We start from the raw sequence: 19,063 nt of genomic DNA, 5'->3' as shown, positions 1-19,063 counted from the left end.
GGCTGGAGTAGCGGCTGCCCCGGACGGGGATCGGGGGCAGGTCGGGCGCTGGCGCCTAGAGTTAGGCCCCTGAGCGGAGGTGGGCGATCTCCGGTTCTGGGCTGCCACGAGACTGAGCGGCCCGCCTTCCTCCTCCGGTGGTGTCCTCCTGTGCCCGACAGTAGCGCGGAGTGGTGTGGACCCTGAACTTTCGGCGGTTTCCCCGCCATTGGCCGCCATCTTATCTGGTGATCCCGCAGCGGTAGCGGTGACCGCACTGACGTCCAGCTACTGCTCGTTGGCCTTGCCGACCACACGACTATTGGAGAGCCCTGCCCAGCCACATGGTCATTTGCTGCGCGCTGGCTGACCGACCTCCTATTTGATGCCAGCCTTGTTCGCTACCAAAACCTGCACTAAACAGTCCATCCTACCCTGCCTGCTTGGCCTACATATCACAGAAGCTCTTGCCGCCGTGAGCCTTGGCTGCCGGTTGCCGCATTGCCGTTCTCCTCTCCACTGCCGTGCTAGGCCTCAACTCGTGCCTACCACCTCCCTACGTGGCTGCTACAGACAGCAGATTGACCTTCGGCGATCATGGGGAAAAGAGATCCTAACCAGCGTAAACTCAGTTTCGATAAAACCCCCCTGCTCAACAATGATGCTACCATGGGCGCCACTTCGGAAGCGGTGCCACCCACCCAACTGGACAACGCCGCTACAATGGTCGCGACCATGATGACCGAGATGAGAGCTGGGTTCAAAGCACTTGACAATAGATTTGACTCGCTGGAACAAAAACTCGCGGACATGGGCTCCAAAGTACAGGCCCATGATCGCCGATTAGACGTGGCTGAAGCCCGCATTTCAGATCTGGAAGACTCGGGCACTAAAACGCTGAAGCGTCTTGAGAGAGTTGAGAAGATCTTGAAGGAGGTGGCCATTAAAAATGAGGACTTAGAGGCGCGCGGACGACGCAACAACATTCGCATTTTGGGTATTGCGGAATCGACCCAAACCGGCCGGATGGACGTCTTTGTGGAAAAGCTTCTTATTGACTTGTACGGAAGGGACCTATTTACCCAAGGGTTTGTGGTGGAAAGGGCGCACCGTTCATTAGGTCCGCAACCACAGCCGGGCCTTCCACCACGCCCAATCATCGCCAGGATCATGAACTTCAGGGACCGTGATGCAGCCCTGCGGGCCGCTCGAGAGAAAGGCGAAATCCGATGGCAGGGCGACTCCCTGTCATTCTACCCTGACTTCACCGCCATGGTTCAGGAGGCGAGATGAAAATACACCGGGGTAAAGGCCACACTGCGTAATCTGGGCCTGAAATACGGCATGCTTTACCCCGCACGCCTAAGGGTGGAGGTGGCCGGCAGGGCCCGCATTTTTGACTCCCCGTCGGAGGTGCAGGAGTTTTTTCAAACCTACAAGGCCAATGGTTCCCCGAACCCGACCAATTCCAGGGCTCCGTCGCCAGCGCAGGGAGACACTCAACAAAGTGTGGACCTGTTCACTGACGCTGGGCAGGGCTGACATCTGCTTTCCTGATTTTGCTTTCACGCTTGCATTGTGCCCGGTGCATGTCGCTGGCTGTGATTCACTGGATTGACTACTCCATACTAGTGTTTTGATTGCCCGGATGTTGAGGCGTCGCTGCTCCCCCTGGCGATTGCCGTGTTCACTGGGGACTTTCTTGGTTCTTTAATTTTTGGAATTTCGGAGGTTTCAACTGCATTTGTACTTTCACTGTTCATGATGTTACGTCTTTCCTCCTCACGGGGTGGGATGGTCCTCTTTGGGTTTTGCAAGAGGCTGGGTGGAGGGTGGGAATGGGTTTTTATTGGGTTTTGTTTTGTTTACCGGTGTCCCAAAGTCTCTACAGTCACTGTTGCGATACTTACCGGTTCATGCTGCAGGTCATTTAACCCTACTTCGCCCCTATGGCCACGTTAGGAATGCAACTGGGCCCCTCGGAACTGGCGCTCATGACCTGGAATGTTAGGGATCTGAACAATGACAGAAAATGCAAACAGGTGCTAAACTATATTGCTAGGCACAAGATCGATATAGTCTTCCTACAGGAAACCCACCTGACCGCTGATTCTGCTACTAGGGTGGCCAGGAGTTAGGACACACATCGCTTCTTCGCTAACTACAACAGATACTCCCGGGGGGGTAGCGATCTGCATCCACAAACGGCTCCCATTTCAACCACATCACACCATCCTCGACAAGGATGGCAGATATGTAATAGTTACGGGAACCCTGATGGGACATAGGGTCACACTCGTTGGGATATATGGCCCTAATACTGACACCCCCGCTTTCTTTAATGACATACTGGTACACTTGTTACACTCAGACCCTGGCCTGCTACTGATGGGCGGGGATTTCAATCTGCTACTCGACCCACAGAGGGACAGCACGGCGACTACCCCAGACACGCGACCCCATTCACGCCCAGCCCTTCTGACATCTGCACGCGCTTTTCCCTGGTGGACATTGAAACACTACTACATGCTGCTACCCCCGCCTATTCCCACTATTCGGGATTTCACGACACCTGGACCAGGATCGATTAGTGGCTGTTATCCCCAGAGGTGGTTGGGTGGGTGACGGACCTCCTTACACTCCCACGCACACTGTCCGACCATTCCCCCATAGTGCTTCGGTTGAGGATTCCCCGGGAGGGGGGTTATGAGAGGAGTTGGCGCTTTCCTGGGAAGGCTTTACAGGATCCGGTTTTCGTTTGATTTAAACACGGGCTCGGTTGACAACCAGGCTGTTGTCTGGGAGGGGTTTAAGGCGACCATCAGGGGAGTTTGCATTACTAAGCACACTGGAATGCTTCGTGACGTCAGGGCTGCCCTCTCACTCTCACTGGACACGGCACAACTGCTTCACCACACGGATGACAGGGAGCGCAGGCGCTTACAATTAATGGTGGACTTTCGAGAAGAGGCTGAGCGGGAGCTCCGTTTCTTGTCCAGATCGTTTACGGCCAGACAATATGGGGAGGGGGATAGACCTGGCAAACTACTTGCACACCTACTTAGTCCCCCCGCTCCTCCTCCTACATCACTGAACTTAGGGGTCCGACGGGGGACATGGTATGCACCACGCCTGAGATCTGTGCCGCCTTCCTATCCTACTACACCAACCTCTACACCTCCACCCTGACTGACGATGCAGATGAGAGAGGGGATTATCTGAATGAGATTGCCATGGTGCCATGGTGTTTTTAGAAAGATGGATGATTGATTTCTTGGCAGACCCCATAACAACGGCTAGTGTTGAGGAGGCCATAGACTCTTTGAAAAGCTCATCGGCACCTGGGCTGGATGGGTTTTCAGCAGATTTCTACAAGGCCTACAAGGACCTCCTAGTTCCCCAATTGGTAGAAATGTACGCGGAGGCGCTCGAAACTGGTTGCCTACCCCCGACTCTGAGGGAGACAGTCCTTGTGCTGTTACCTAAGCCAGGCAAAGACCCTACACTCTGTGAATACTACCGCCCCCTGTCCCTATTGAATCTTGATTATAAGATCCTAGCGAAAGTTCTTGCCATGCACCTCTCCCTCTTGATGGAAGCCATAATCTCGCCTGCCCAGTCGGACTTTATCCCACACCGCTCCACTTCCCTCAACCTCCGCACCCTGTTTTCTGTCCTGCACCGGGAGGACCCCGACACGCCAGCGGCGGCGATATTATTGGATGCCGAGAAGGCGTTTGACTCCTTAGAGTGGCCTTTTCTGATGTCTGTGATGCGCCGCATGGGCATCCCGGAATGCTTGGTCAACACAGTTGAATTGTTGTATACTCTGCCCGTCGCCCGCCTCCGCCTCAATGGTACCCTCACTGCCCAGTTCCAGCTGGCGTGCAGTACTAGGCAGGGCTGCCCCCTATCACCCCTATTATACATACTAGCAATGGACCCGCTGGTCCGTCATTTCCAGGAGAGGCACTTACATCGTGGCCTCCAATTTCGCACAGGCCCACTCCTGGTCTCGCTATATGCGGACGATACTATCCTTTACGTCAGACACCCACAAACCAACCTGGAGCCATTACTACTAGAAATTACCAGATTTGGCAAATGCTCTGGCCTCCGTATTAACTGGTACAAATCGGTCATATTCTTGCTCACGCCCAGCACTGTCGAATGGCCCAACTCTTTCCCCCTTACATGGTGCCGCGATTCCGTGAAATATTTAGGTATTCATATACATTTGGAGACGGACTCCATTCTTAGATTGAATTACGGCACTGCACTGACGGCCCTGGAGGGACAGATTGAACAATGGAATAGACTCCCACTGTCCATGGCTGGTCGCGTCTCTATCATCAAAATGATAGTCTTGCCTAGGTTCCTATACCTGTTCAACAATATACCCATACCCCTCACCAAGGCTTTCTTCACGCAGCTTCGCTCCTTGCTCCTGTCACTGGTGTGGGGCAACAAAACCCTACGGGTGGCATGGCAAGTGCTAACGCTCCCATATGACCAGGGTGGACTGGGCGTCCCTGACCTTTAACCTTTACTTTCTGGTGGCGCAGTGCTCGTATGCATATTCATGGTTTCACCCTGACGCCAGGATCCCATATCTGAAGCCAAAAGCCGACTTAGTGTTGCTGGGTTCAATATCTACCACACTCCCGTCGGGCTTCCCGAGGGATCCGACAGACATCCAAACGGTTTCATCTACGTGCTGGGCGTGGGGGAGACTGCGCCGTCTGGTGGACCTCCCACAACTATATTCCCAGGCCCTCCCACTGCCGAACGCCACTTGGCTCCCGATTACTGGGGAATCGGTAGTGCGCCAAACGTTGACCAAGTTCCATATAGTCACGATCGGAGATCTGTTCCCAGAAGGGCACGCTTTCACACTGACGGAGGATCACAGATTTGCTGAGAGGACGTTCATGGACTCTTTTGTCCTTACCAGGCTACGCTCCCTACTGCGCGCTTCCTTCTCATCATTTCCCCTCCCCCCTGAGGAGATGACACCCCTCACTTTTATCATTCAGCACCCTTCAGGTACACACCTGGTCTCCAAACTATACCAAATGTGCTGCAATCTCCTCCCCTCCCGAGATCAGGTTGTACTTGCTGCTTGGGAGGCCGATTTGGGATACTCTATTTCTGACAACCAATGGCTGTGGTGCTGCAGAGCGACCAAAAACGTGTCTATTAATAGCAAACACAAACTCTTACATTTCAAATTCCTGCGTAGGTTGTACTTTACTCCAGCGCGACTCCACAGAATAGACTCATCACGCTCTCATAACTGTCCCAAATGCGGTGGCCAATTCGCTGATTTTGCTCACCTTTCTTGGACCTGTCCTAAGCTGCATGACTACTGGTCCTGTGTACATACTACCCTTGGTACCATGCTCAATTTAACCCTGGCCCCAATACCTGAAATCGGCCTGCTGGGTTATATGGCGGAGTTTCCGAAAGCAGTGCGCAGGCTAGCGGCGCTAGGCTTTCTTCTGGCCAAACGAGAAGTTGCGCTGAGATGGTGCGACCGGCGTCCCCCTCTTCACAGCTCCTGGCTCCAGAGCATGACACATTGCAACCTCAACAGCACCGAATACTCGGAAATGGTCCCCTCGACATCCAGACCGGTCGACATCTGGGGTCCATACCGTGCGTACATAGCGAGCACCATCGAGAGTACTCAAAATACACCTGCTCCCGAGATGGCCCCGGAGGGTATCGGTTGAAGGGTAGGGATAGACACTGTTGCTGGCCACTTGTTATTTGCACACTTGGTGGGTGCGCCCCTGCCCCCCTTTTTGGTTGGATGCCTTGTTGACTGGGAAACTGCTCTGCGTGCACACACGATTGGTGACGCTGAGTGGGTCTGCCGCCCTCAGTGCTCAAAGTAGATATAGTTCCCTGACGTGGGTCTCTCTTCCTATGTTGGCTGTACAATTAGAGCATGATTGGTTAATGTTACAATTAATTACTGTGACTGAAGTGACACCTTTTGAATCATCAAATCACATTGCATTGGTCTGCTTTTCTTTATTTGTTTTTTCTTTCTGGAAAAATTTGCCTATTTCACTAGTATGTTACTTCATGACGCACCTGAAAAATAAAAAGTTCTACTGTAACGATACACCACATCTGTATTGCACACGGTACACACTGCGATATATACATTACTGCCAAACGCCACTGGGCCTCCGGGCTGTCAGTAACAAGGCTGTATCATCTCATCGCACATCTGCTCGGTGTCAGCCTATCATGCTGCCGGCCTCCGGGTTGTAGGCGCAAAAGGCAGTGTACTGTATGCAACATGCAATAAACATCTGAACACCCAACAAAAAAAAAATATATATATATAAAACGTTTCTTTCTAAGGGTTTGGAACTCAAACACAGCAGTTATTTAACCAATAACTCCGCTTTCAATCTGCTCTCCCCTCATTTCTGGTCCTTAGCGCCGGGAAAGTTCAAGTTCAAGTTCAGTAATTTGTATAGCGCACTACTCACCCAGAGGGTCTCAAGGCGCTTGGGGGAGGGTGGGTGCATTATTTGTTGAATAGCCAGGTTTTTAGCTGCTTCCTAAAGGAGAGGTGGTTCTGTGTAAGGCGGAGATGAGTGGGGAGAGAATTCCAGGTTTTGGCCGCTAAGTAGGAGAAAGATCTTCCTCCCATGGTGGTTCTATTGATGCGTGGAATTGTGGCGAGAGCTTGATTGGATGAACGTAGTTGGTGGGTGGGTGTGTAGAAGGACAGTCGTTTGTTGAGGCATTCGGGTCCTAGGTCGTAGAGGGCCTTGTGTGCGTGGGTGAGGAGACGGAACGTTACTCTCTTGTTGACGGGGAGCCAGTGGAGATCTTTCAGGTGACCGGAAATGTGGGCAAGACGGGGGATGTCCAGTATGAGTCTGACTGAGGCGTTTTGGATGCGTTGGAGTTTTTTCTGTAGTTTGGCTGTGGTTCCGGCGTAAAGGGTGTTACCATAATCTAGTCGGCTGGTGACTAGTGCGTGGGTGACTGTTTTTCTTGTTTCGTTGGGGATCCAGCGGAAGATTTTTTTGAGCATGCGTAGGATGTTGAAGCATGATGATGAAACGGCGTTGACTTGTCTGGTCATCGAGAGGGAGGAGTCTAGGATGAAGCCCAGGTTCCGTGCGTGATCTGTAGGTATGGGTGCTGTGCCCAGAGCCGGTAGCCACCATGAGTCGTCACATGCAGAGGGGGACGATCCTAAGATGAGGACTTCCGTTTTGTCAGAGTTCAGTTTTAAACGGCTGTTCTTCATCCATTCGGCTACTTCTTTCATTCCTTCGTGTAGATTGGTTTTGGTGGTGTTGGGGTCTTTGGTGAGGGAGAGGATTAGCTGGGTGTCGTCAGCGTAGGAGATGATGTTGAGGTTGTGTTGTCGCGCGATGGTTGCGAGGGGACTCATGTACACGTTGAAGAGGGTGGGACTGAGTGATGATCGTTGTGGTACGCCGCAGATGACTTCGGTGGCCTCTGATTTGAATGGGGGGAGGCGGACTCTCTGTGTTCTTCCGGCGAGGAACGAGATGATCCAGTCCAACGCTTTTCCTTGTATTCCGACGTTGCTGAGGCGTTGTATGAGGGTGTTATGACAGACTGTGTCGAAGGCGGCGGAGAGGTCAAGTAGGATGTGGGCAACTGATTCTCCGTTGTCCAGTAGCGATCGGATGTCATCCGTAGCAGCGATGAGGGCGGTTTCGGTGCTGTGTTTGGCTCGAAAGCCGTACTGTGAGGGGTCGAGTGAATTGTTGGATTCAAGGAAGGCGGCAAGCTGGCTATTGACGGCTTTCTCGATGACTTTGGCCGGGAAGGGGAGGAGTGAGATGAGCCGGTAGTTCTTAAGTTCAGAGGGGTCCGCTGTGGGTTTCTTCAGAAGGGCACTGAGTTCGGCATGTTTCCAGCTTTCTAGGAAGGTAGCTGAGTTGAGGGAGCAGTTGATGACATTGCGGAGATGGGGTGCGATGATGGAGTCTGCTTTGTTGAAGATGTGGTGGGGGCATGGGTCAGTTGGTGAACCTGAGTGGATGGAGTTCATCAGACGGATGGTGTCTTCAGTAGTGATTGCGTTCCAGGCGCAAAGGTTGTGAGAGTGCTGTATTGGTTCGGGGGTGGGTGGAGTGGGTTGTTCTTCGGACAGGTTTTCAAAGCTGTTATGAATGTCGGCGATTTTGTTGTGGAAGAAAGAGGATAGAGAGTCGCAGAGGTCTTGGGAGGGAGTGATGTTTTGGTGCCGGCGGAGGCGTTGGTAAATTCTTTGACGATGTTGAATAGTTCCTTGCTGTTTTGGGCGTTGTTGTCGAGTTGATCCTTGAATGCTGATTTCTTGGTGGATCGGATCAATTGGTGGTGTTTGCGGGTGGCGTCCTTGAAGGTGGCCAGGTTGTTAGTGGTTGGGTTTTTTCTCCAGGTTTTCTCGAGGGTACGACATAACTTCTTGGATTTCTTGAGGTCATCGTTGAACCAGGGGGCCTTTTTGCTACCTTGTTTGATCTGGTGGTTTTTCAAGGGTGCTAATTCGTTAGAGCTGTGGGTGATCCATTGTGTGAGTTTGGTGGCAGCTTGGTTTGGGTCCGATGATATGGTGGGGGGGTTTTGGTTAAGCGATGTGAAGAGTTGGTCGGTGGTGATTTTGTCCAGTTTCTTCGAGGAATAGGTTGTGGTGGGATGTGGGTCGTGATCTTTTTGTAGCTGAAGTGAACGCAGCTGTGGTCCGTCCAATGGAGAGCTGTGGTGTGCTCGAAGGAGATGTGTTTGCTGGAGGTGAAGATAGGGTCGAGCGTGTGTCCGGCTAAGTGGGTTGGGGTGTAAACAAGTTGTTTGAGTCCGAGATTGGCCAGGTTGTCCAGAAGGGTGGTGGTGTTGCTGTCGTTATTCTTTTCCAGGTGGAAGTTGAGGTCTCCCAGTAGAATAGAGTTCTCGGAGGTGAGGGCATGTGGGCTGATGAAACCTCCGGGTAGCTGCGCGTTTTATAAGCTTAAATATAATAATAATAATAATAACAGTAATCACTCTTTAGAAGCTGAATATCTGCTGTAGTTATCTTTAAAAAATGAATGATTAAGAAAAAGGCGTTCAAGGAAGTAATCTTCATGATGTGTTTCATGGCTAATAGTATCCATGCTCCCCCAAAAAACGTCTTTTAAAATTCCACACAAAAGTATCTCTTGCACACAATGTGTCCTGCAAAGTAATAATCAAGAGTCGTCGCCCTATCTATCCATTGCTGCATCAATAAAGAAGAACCTTGGCATAGTGACGCTCTGATTTACATAACATTTTGAAATTACATTTGCAGTGAAGGACGGTAGGTTATGTTGAAATCTAGGAGCTTGGCCTTTTTCCCAGGCAATATGTTGAATCATTCCCACTAAAATTAAACATTGCTTTTGGTGTAAAAAGAATAAGCTTGCATGAAGCCATCAGCTAAATAACTAAGGGATTCGTGGTGATGTCAGTGGGACAGCTGTTGGTGGCGGTGCCACTGACATCCAGGCCATCGGTCCGACTGCGCATTATGATGCGAACAGTGGGACACATCAGTCTGGGAGACAGACCACCACCTTCGACCGGCTCAAGAAGACCCACGGGGAAGCGGTCAAACACCAATCTCTTCAATGGAGGCAGTGCCTGTATAGGCCCCTATGTAGCAATTAGGTTGTCCATTTCCCAGAGCCTTTCATGTCTGTCCTACTACCAGTGGCATAGCAAAGAGGTGGCAGAGGCGGTCCATGCTGGTGGGACACAAGTTTTGGGGGCAGCAGCACTTTTACCTTTGTCGCACTGGCGTAACAAAACTTAAGGGGGCCCCGTGCAAGGTACGCGGAAGGCTCTCCTTGGACTAAATTGGGAGCTCTCCGGTCAGTGTACTGTGCTGAGGGGGCCCCCTGGAGCTTGGGGGGCTTCTGCACCATGGGGGCTGGGGGGGCCTGTGTTACGCCACTGCTTTGTCATCTGTCTCCCCGGCACCCCCCACTCTTCACTCTTACCTGCTGCCGTCACGTAGTGGCAATTGCAGGGATCCCCACAGGCAGCAAAAGGTCTAGCTTTGCTACTGCCCACCGCCATGAAAAGGGTGTTGGAATGGGATTTTGGGAGCCCCAAGAAGGGCACCTATCTCCTGGGGGCCACTGCTAAGTAGCCAGGGGGCACATATTGGGCCCTCAACAACATCCATGCACCATGTGTCAGGCACCACGTGGTGCCTTACACACGATGCATGGATGTTTGAAAAGTGCCTGTTTGTACTGTGTCGTGTGCTGCAGCCCTTTTCCTGGGCAGCAGTGCAAGCCACAGTACAAAAAGGCACATTCCAACCGCAGTGCTGGCAGTCCTATCCTAATCGAGTAGGTGAGACAATTGCTGACTCCCTGTCGGAGAGACGCCTGCCCGTGGCAAGGGCAGTCGGACGCTCGCCTGACCGCCATCATAATGAGGGCCTAAGTGTGCCAATGAATATCAAAATAGGTGTAGTTGCTCCTTCACCAAAATGGTTACCAAACGTTGACCCAAGTGGCCGGTAGTCCTGTCGCAGGAAGACCTGAAAGTCATATCTTGGTGCCCTCACACCCCTGTTAGGGTCATACTTCATCATTAGGCGCTCCTCTTCAGGCCAGCGCTGCAATGCCTGATGGTCCTGGGGGCTCTTTGTCAGAGACCTTTTGATGCGAAGACGCTGTGTAGATGAGTGCAAGTGAGGGAGCTAACTAACTGTGTAACTAGTGGCGTGAGTGAGTGGTGGCTAAAATAGCCCCTGGTATACTCAAAGCAAATTGTATAGATGAAGAGTTCCAGGTCTAGATAAAAACAATGGTGCTATTTTGTGATCGTCAAGTACCAGGATAGCTTCTAGTGAAAAGTGGTCAACATGTTTCGTGCCTCTAGAGCCCAGGGATCGGGCAGCACTTCATCAGGACCAAACAACAATACATTGTGCCCGATATGGGGCTTGAGGTCTCCCTTCTAATAAGGGATGACCTAACAGTGATCACCCGCCCACCCCTGGGTATATGCCAGTCTATGGTTCCACCTACAAAAAAGGGAAACATAAGGTGGAGAAACACATGCAACAGGTAATTTAAAAACAGTTCTTTGTCCACCGTAGTGGTACATAGATGGACTCATTCATGTCTCTAGAGTAAGTGATTTGTGCCTAATCATTTAGGCAGTGAGGTGACCGACGCTCACAGAGCAAACCTCAACAAACATACAGTTTCAAACATTTTTGTATATCTAAGTAGCAATATGTAGAGGTACCATGTGGATAGTGGTATAATCACATACATCAAATCCACATACGTGATCTGGTGGGAAAAAGGCTTACATACGTGATGTGGTAGTATCTACGTTTTGACCTGAGAATGACTTACCTCAAGAGAGGCAGAATAATGTTCCGTAGGAAAGATGGAGGATCCCGGTCAATTTGAGGTACACTTTTATAGAAAAGAAGAGAAGAAGAAGCATCCGAGACTATAGAAATTACACCTCATGTCTAAGGCATGTGCCCTGATAAAGACCTCAGATCCAGTATGTTCAGCGAGGTCAAAACATGACAATAATCTAGCACATATGTAGGTTGGCATAGAAAGATATAAATTGTGTATATACATTGATAGTTTCTGAGTCTGGGCGGCGAACTCCTCTCTGCTCGCAGAGTTTGCAGATTTTTCCGCACGCTGTGTTGCGCAGAGCTTGCGGAGTTCTGAAAAATGTTGCTGTTTTTTCCCTCGCTTACATTCATCAATGTCAAGTTGGCGAGTGAGGAAAATCCACCTCCCGGTGAGATTTTTCCTCATTCGTGATCATCGACATCAAGTTGTCAAGCACGTGCGTGGAAGATCTACCTCCGAGCGAGATTTCTCAACGCGGGCGGTCAGATTTCTCATTGCGAGTAGTTGTGTATGCTCGCAACCACTCGCATTGAGAAACAGTCCGTTCACGTTGAGAAAGCTGCTGCTCGAGTAAAAATCTACTCAAGCGGCAGAAAGAAAACAGCGCCCACTTGTGATGTGCCTGGTGCTGTTCGTGATGATTGCACAGTGCAGAGAAGCACCTGGCACTGAAAATTACTGTCACTGCGAATAGCATTTACCTAAAGAAACTCCACCACTCGCGGAGCTCCGGGTAGCGTGTTTGAGGTTTTTTTTGCACTTCTCGGAGTTTCGCACACGGAGGCTTAATTAGTTTCGTACATAAGAATATTAACAGATTACCACTGGGTTTACTGTCATATGCAAATTTGGCAATTGATAGTTTGTAGGCCATTCCTACCTATAGGAACATACTCTCGTTCACATATAGTTGGTGACTAGAAACTAAAACTGGTTAAAACTATTTAAATTGTTTTTAAAATTTAAAGATTGTATTGCTTGCTTTGTTTTAATAATTTACGCACGGGAAATTTAACACACCGCACGCACCTTCGGGGACTGGTGGGCTGGCTGAGGGCTACGGGGAAGATCGGTGTGGGGAGGAAGTGGAGTTAGCTTTCCAGCTTCCTCGCACACACGCCCCGACGCACGCTGACACGCAGACTCTGCTATAAACTCAGCCGATGTTGTAGCCGCGCAGCCAAAGGCAAGCCCGTCTGCGCCCGTCCGCGCTAGGACGGGGCTAGGGGCTGGAACCCCTGCCCATTCTCTCTCCGATGTGCAGGTATATAGCAGGGAGCATCTCCATAAACTTAGAGGTGAGCGTAGATTGGACTGTAGGCAAGTTTTACCACTAGAAGAGGAGAATTCTGCCTGTCCTCAGTGTAACTTTAACTGGAAGTCCTCACGAGTTGCCCCCTCTGGGGATTCTAGCAGGGGGGAAGAAAAATCTATCTCCCTGCTTGCACTTAATTGCCGATCCCTTTCAAAACATGCCATGGAAATCCACCTGCTTTTGGAGGGAAGGAATCCAGATATGCTTTTTCTCACAGAAACCTGGATTAATAAGGACTTTGATCCAGAGATTGTCCAGCCCCTCCCTTCTAATTATGCCATATTCAGATTAGACCTAGTGGGCAGGAGGGGTGTGGGAATTACCATTATCTATAAAGGTGTGTATAAATGTAGAGCTACTACTGGTCAATTAGCTGATTGTGAGAATTTAGTATTTGGTATAAGTTTTTCTCCTATCTGCACTTTCTCAGGCATGCTAATTTACTGTCCTCCTGGACCAGTAGGCAATTTTTGCTAAGATCTGCCAGAGGTAGTTACTCACGAGGCTAGCCTTTCCTGTAATTTCTCCATCTTGGGCAACCTGAATATACATTTCGACGATCCCGATCTGGTTGTAGCGCAGGATCTTGTAGATTGTCTGGAAACTTTCCAAATCAAGCAAATAGTGACTGGCCCCACTCATAATCTGGAACATTTGCTTGACCCTTTGTTTACTAATCTTTCAGACATTATCTTTGTTGAACACACAGCGGTACCATGGTCCGACCATTTATTACTATCTTTCAGTTAGACTCCCCAAGAGGGCCCTCTACCTTCTGTTAAAACTAAAGAAATGTGGTTGTACATGGTCCAAAGTTCCGGTCAATGAGTGGGCGTCCAATCTCAGAAATACAACCCCAGCCTCTTATTGGGACCCCGGGGTAGCAAATGAGAATTTTAACAACTGGTTGGAGGACTCTTTGGACATTGTTCTCCCAAAAAAGAGGTGTGTCACGAATAGGCCCTAATAAGAAAGCATGGTGTACGCACACTCTGAGACAGTTAAAACAGTCCTGCAAGCAAGCTGAGAGGAAATGGAGGAAGGACTTCTCAGAATCCAGTAAGGGCAATTATAGGAAAGCTACGAAGCTCTATAAAAATGAAATAAAAGTTGCCCAAACTAGGTATTACCAGGAAAAAATCACCTCAGCCTCTAATTCCCCTTTTGAAATTTTTAAAATTGTGAAATCGCTTCTTACTCCCCCTGTTCCTATTAATGATGATGATAATGCCCAAAGTCGCTGTGAGGAACTAGCTAGCTTTTTCTTTACCAACATTCATGTTATGTATGCTAGTTTTCAGCATAGGGCCATGGATAGCACTGTCACATTACCTGGACGACAAGTTATGCTAGATATCCCCCCCCCTTACCTTGTCGTCACTGCAGGATTCTTTGCACCAGTTAAAATCTATATCCAGCCCCTCCGGCTATCCTTAACTCAGTATCAGAGATTGTCTGCCCAGTGATATTGGACGTGTTAAATGCATCCCTTTCAACGGGACAGGTTCCTGGTCCTTGGAAACAAGCTACAGTCAAAGCCTTGCTCAAGAAAAGTAATTTATACCCCGATGATTGGTCTAATTATCGGCCCATCTCTCTGCTGCCTGGACTGAGTAAACTGGCAGTAAGACATGTCAATTCAGTATTGTCAAGTTATCTTGAGGAGAATAATCACATCCACCCGACCCAGACTGGCTTTAGGCGGTGCCAAGGCACGGAGACTGCTCTTCTTGCGGTTCTTGAAGAGTCAAGTAAGATCTTGGATAACGGAGGCTGGGCTGCAATTATTTTATTTGATCTCAGCGCAGCCTTCGACACTGTGAACCCCCAAATAATGATTCAAAGACTCAGGGAGGTAGGTGTTGGAGGTACTGCTCTAGAAGTGTTACAGTCTTTTCTTTCTGACAGGCCTTTTGTGGTCTTCGAGGAGGGTGTTCTCTCCGACCAGAGACCGTTGCAGTGTGGAGTCCCTCAGGGAACTTCGTTGAGTCCCACTTTATTTAATATCTATATGAAGCCATTGGCTGAGGTGGTACTCCCCTGGGGGATTCACACTGTTACATATGCGGATGACACATAATTAGTGGTGGGTCTTAACCGGCAAGATAACTCAAACTCAGGCCTGGATGGATTCGTCCTTTCTCAAACTTAATGGCACAAAGACTGAGATTATGATTCTTGGTCATGCGGCTCCTCACAATCTGGACTCTTTGTGGCAATCTGGACGCTGCCTGTCACTAAGACACAAATTAAGAGTCTTGGGGTGTAGCTGGACTGTAAATTGAATCTTAAAGCCCAGGCAGGCAATGTAGCCGCAAATTGTTATGGCCTACTCAGGATGATGCAGAAGATTCTTCCCCTTTTGCCATTTGACGCTAGGCGCATGGTGGTTCAATCCCTGGTTTTATCATGGTTGGACTACGCAAATGTAGTCTTCCTGAGTGTGCCACTGGGAACTATCGGAAAACTTCAGATAGCACAGAATTGTGCAGCTCGTCTCTTGATGGGTATCCCTAGGCATAAGTCAGTTAAGCTGACACTTAGACAACTGCATTGGCTTCCTGTTGCAGAAAGGGTCAGGTTCAAGACAATGTGCATTGTCCATAAGTGCATCTCGGGGAAAGGACCAGCCTTGTTGCAGCCCCTGGTGCATTTATATGACACCAAGAGGACTTTGAGATCTAGCAATAAACAACTCCTGCTAGTCCCGAAGGTTAAATGGTCTTGGACCCGAGGACGGCTGTTCTCCTATAACGCGGCCAGGCTTTGAAATCAGCTTTCTGAATCCATCCGCCTTGAAGTTGACCATCTTAGGTTCAGGAAACAGTTCAAGACCTTTCTTTTGCCTGATTACTGTTGAATGATTGGGATTACTTTATGCGCTGGGATGCCCTATGGGTAGCCATGCGCTATATAAGTGCGTATTCATTCATTCATTCATAAGGTCTAAGTCAACAAGAACTTTTTTAACCTCCTAATCCTAAAATCCAAACCCCGGATTTCAGGAACATATGTCGAAATACTTCCAATTGTGGCCGGCATAATCTGCTGGAGGAGTCATGTAAACTGAAAACAATTAAATGAAAAATATTGTGATGTCATTATGTAATGTTGTGGCCTTCATAATCACTGACCTTAAGTTTGGGTTTCAGGATAAGGTTCTTTGGATATTTTGTTGCAAAGCCAGGGGAACGTGTTCACTGCCTCCAAAACCAGACCTAAAAGGATCTCAGCTTTCCTCTTCTTGTGTGCCAGCCAAATGCCATATTTTTAGATTTGAAAATATGAATTATATAGTCCATATTATTTGCACCACAATCTATATGAATGACTTATAAAAGAGTCTGGATTAAGCCATGTAATGCCATTGACTGGACACATGTGAGAATGTTTGCTTGTCCTATAGGATCCAATTCCAAATCTAAGGCCCTTTAATCATTGAGATCCTGCAATCTTAGGGCCTGATTACGAATTTGCGCCCGTGGTGGAGGTGAAGGGCCGGTCAGAGGGTGCCACTGAAGTCGTCCGACCAACAAGAACGGCGGTAGGACATGAGTAGACTGCCGTAGCCACCAGCGAAACCATGATCCCTGACGCTTGAGCTGCGGTCTTGAGGTAGCTTGGCGGTGCCACTGTGGAACCTCCAAGCATATTACAAGTTTCCTCACTGCGACCCTAACCACAGTGGTGAGACCGCATTTGTTAGGGTAGCGTTGAGCAAACAAAGGAGGCCATACAGCAGTCGCGGCTGGTATGACTCGCGGGTGGGAGGTAGGCGTGGGGAGGGGTAGTGCGGGGGGTTTAATATAAAAAAATAAAAGTTAACTTACCTTCGCTGGCTCGGTCCCTCGTCGCCGGTTTGCGTCATCCTCTCTGCAACAGGAAGCGGCCGCAGGAAGCCTCCCTCCCCTAAGCCAATCACAATGCTGCGATGGCAGCATTGTGATTGGCTGGGATGCCGACCACACAGGCATCTATGGGGAGGCCATTTTCTCTATGTAGGCTGCATGCAGCCTAAATGGAGAAAAGAGAGACTGCGTATGACTGGTTTGGTGGGCCCTGGGGCGGACCAAACAGTCAGCACCCTCAGAGTGGGCATACCACTCCTCCCCTGCCCTACAGCAGGACCACCCACCTACCCACCCCCAACCAAACTCTTCTGCTTTCTCGCACTACAAGAAGCAGAAACTTGAAATAGTATTTATAATACCATTTTATGTTTCTGCTCCTCGCACTGTGAGAGTGCTGTGGGTGGAGGGCGATGCTCCTTCACCCACATGGAGGAGTCGCCCCTTCCCTACAGTGCCCCTCAGTTCCTCATGGCCCATAGGAGGCATGTAGGGGGCACATGGTGTGTCCCCCTGTGTACATGCATGCCCAGTTCCTGCATGGCATAGACTTAACAGTCCATCCAGTGCAGGACCTTGCTTTGATGCTCCCATTGCAGTGCCATTTAGACAGGCACTGCTGTGGGAACGCCAAAGGACCAGACTATGAGGAAACTGATATTTTGGAGGGCGGCCAGTGGTCGAGTTTGGCGGTCCGGGGCCAGGCGGTGGCTTGCTGCCTCACTCCCGCACCCCGAAACTTGTAATCAGGCCCTTAGTCTTTCTTTGCTGCTTTCAAGACTCTCTGGTTAGTGACGGGCGGATTTCAAAGGCTTAAACTGAGTATTTCAAGAACAGGGTATTTAACATCATCAATGACATTGAGGGTTGGAGTCCTCTCTTTTTCGTTTCTAATGCTAGTCCATAAAGAGAGAACATCACTAAAAATGGATGGTTAACCCCTGTGTGGGGATTTAAGAATCAGGCACCAGTCTTAACGCGTCTGTATTTCTGAGCTATTTTGCAATAGTCATTTGATTAAAAAGGGTATTTGTTGGTCATACATGCTTACAGCTGCTGTCGGAATATATGTCTGATAAAATAGCGGTCAATCAGAGATGGATCTAGCATAATATTGGCTGAACGTGTCCGCCTCCACATTTTCACCCCTGCAAGGTTACCATCAATTCTGATCCTGTGTTTGGCTCCAGTAACTAACTGCCTGATGTCCTAGGCAGGCACTGTTTTGTGGACACAGAAGAGTGACATGTCTACCTTGATTGCAAATGCCCCACCTGGTGAGTCTAAACTTAGCTCCTCAAATAAACTAAAATCTCTGGGAGGCTCTAGTAAGGGTTTATTTATGTTTATTTGTTATTTAGCGCTAAATGAACACAATGAACCTTATTGAAAAATTCGAAGAATACTGACTATAAGCAAAAGGCATTCGGCATCAATGGAGGCTTCCTTGTATTGCTTTTCTAAAGGCCTGAAAGGATATGTATTAGAGATAGATAAGCAAACTGTTTAGGTGAGGTGTGAGGTCAGATTATTTATTGACAGCCTGGATTCATGGCAGGTGTTTAGAACCTGCTGCAGTTCCAAATTAGACTGATGGCGTCCGAAACAGATATGAATATACATTGGATCGCACTGTTGCGCAAGTGAGCTGCTATCACAGAAGAGGCATTGAGAGAAACCACCTAGGTACAATGAAACCGAATGAAGGAGTTCTGTGATGGTAATACGTCATCCTGGGTGCTGCACTCGAGGAACTTTTTAGAACTCTCCTAAACTGGAATATTGTTCATATTTATTGGAGTTAGCCACCCTAAAGAGTTCTAATAGTCTTATCTCGTGAGTAGCAGATCCCATCAAGTATTTGTAGCATTTTACAAATAATACCGCAACGACTTAGGTGCAAACAAAGACAGGACTGAGCGAACTTCTCACACATTACACAGAGCAACGGGAGATCTCTGCTCCTTAGCATCCATTCTGACTGGAAATCACTCTCTCCATTAAGACCACCATTTTGGAAATACCCATGACAAAAGACTAGTGAAGGTTTCATGTGTCCAGGATGGGCTGAAGCCCTCCTGTCTTCTTATGACTGTGTAACCAGCTGACTGGCGTGTTAAAATCTGGTTCCAGTCACTAGCTTCTAGTGACTAGAATTCGAGAGGTATTAATTTAGGGAGTTGAATAAGGCTTCGGGTTGCAGAATGTTGTCCAAACTTTAGATGCTAATTCGGTTTAAAAAGTGTATCTTGCAATGCTGTTAAGTTATGTGAACTTCTAACTAAGCTATTCGTGGTTTCTGTTGCGATTTAGGCCTTCTGGGGCCTTCTGGGGAAAGGTGGATTAAACGAGTATGTGAGTGGTAAGAGTTCTGCTGAATACGTGTTTGCCTGGCTCAATTTCAAACAATACTTTAAGAATAGACCGCGTTGCAGGACTCCTAAAGCCATCATGCCATAAACTAGCAATAAACGACCAAATAAACTAGCACTTGACATTTTGGTCATAGC

General features: G+C 49.0%; 1 protein-coding gene across 2 annotated transcripts in view; it reads left to right on the top strand.

The window, feature by feature from the left end:
• Positions 1–19,063, top strand: part of P2RX5 (purinergic receptor P2X 5) — a 516,750-nt gene that overhangs the window by 410,028 nt on the left and 87,659 nt on the right. The gene's annotated exons all lie outside the window — the stretch shown is intronic.

This window comes from Lissotriton vulgaris, chromosome 2_1 (assembly GCF_964263255.1).
Source record: "Lissotriton vulgaris chromosome 2_1, aLisVul1.2, whole genome shotgun sequence".
Lineage (NCBI taxonomy): Eukaryota > Metazoa > Chordata > Amphibia > Caudata > Salamandridae > Lissotriton > Lissotriton vulgaris.
This window is presented reverse-complemented; position numbering and strand designations above follow the sequence as displayed.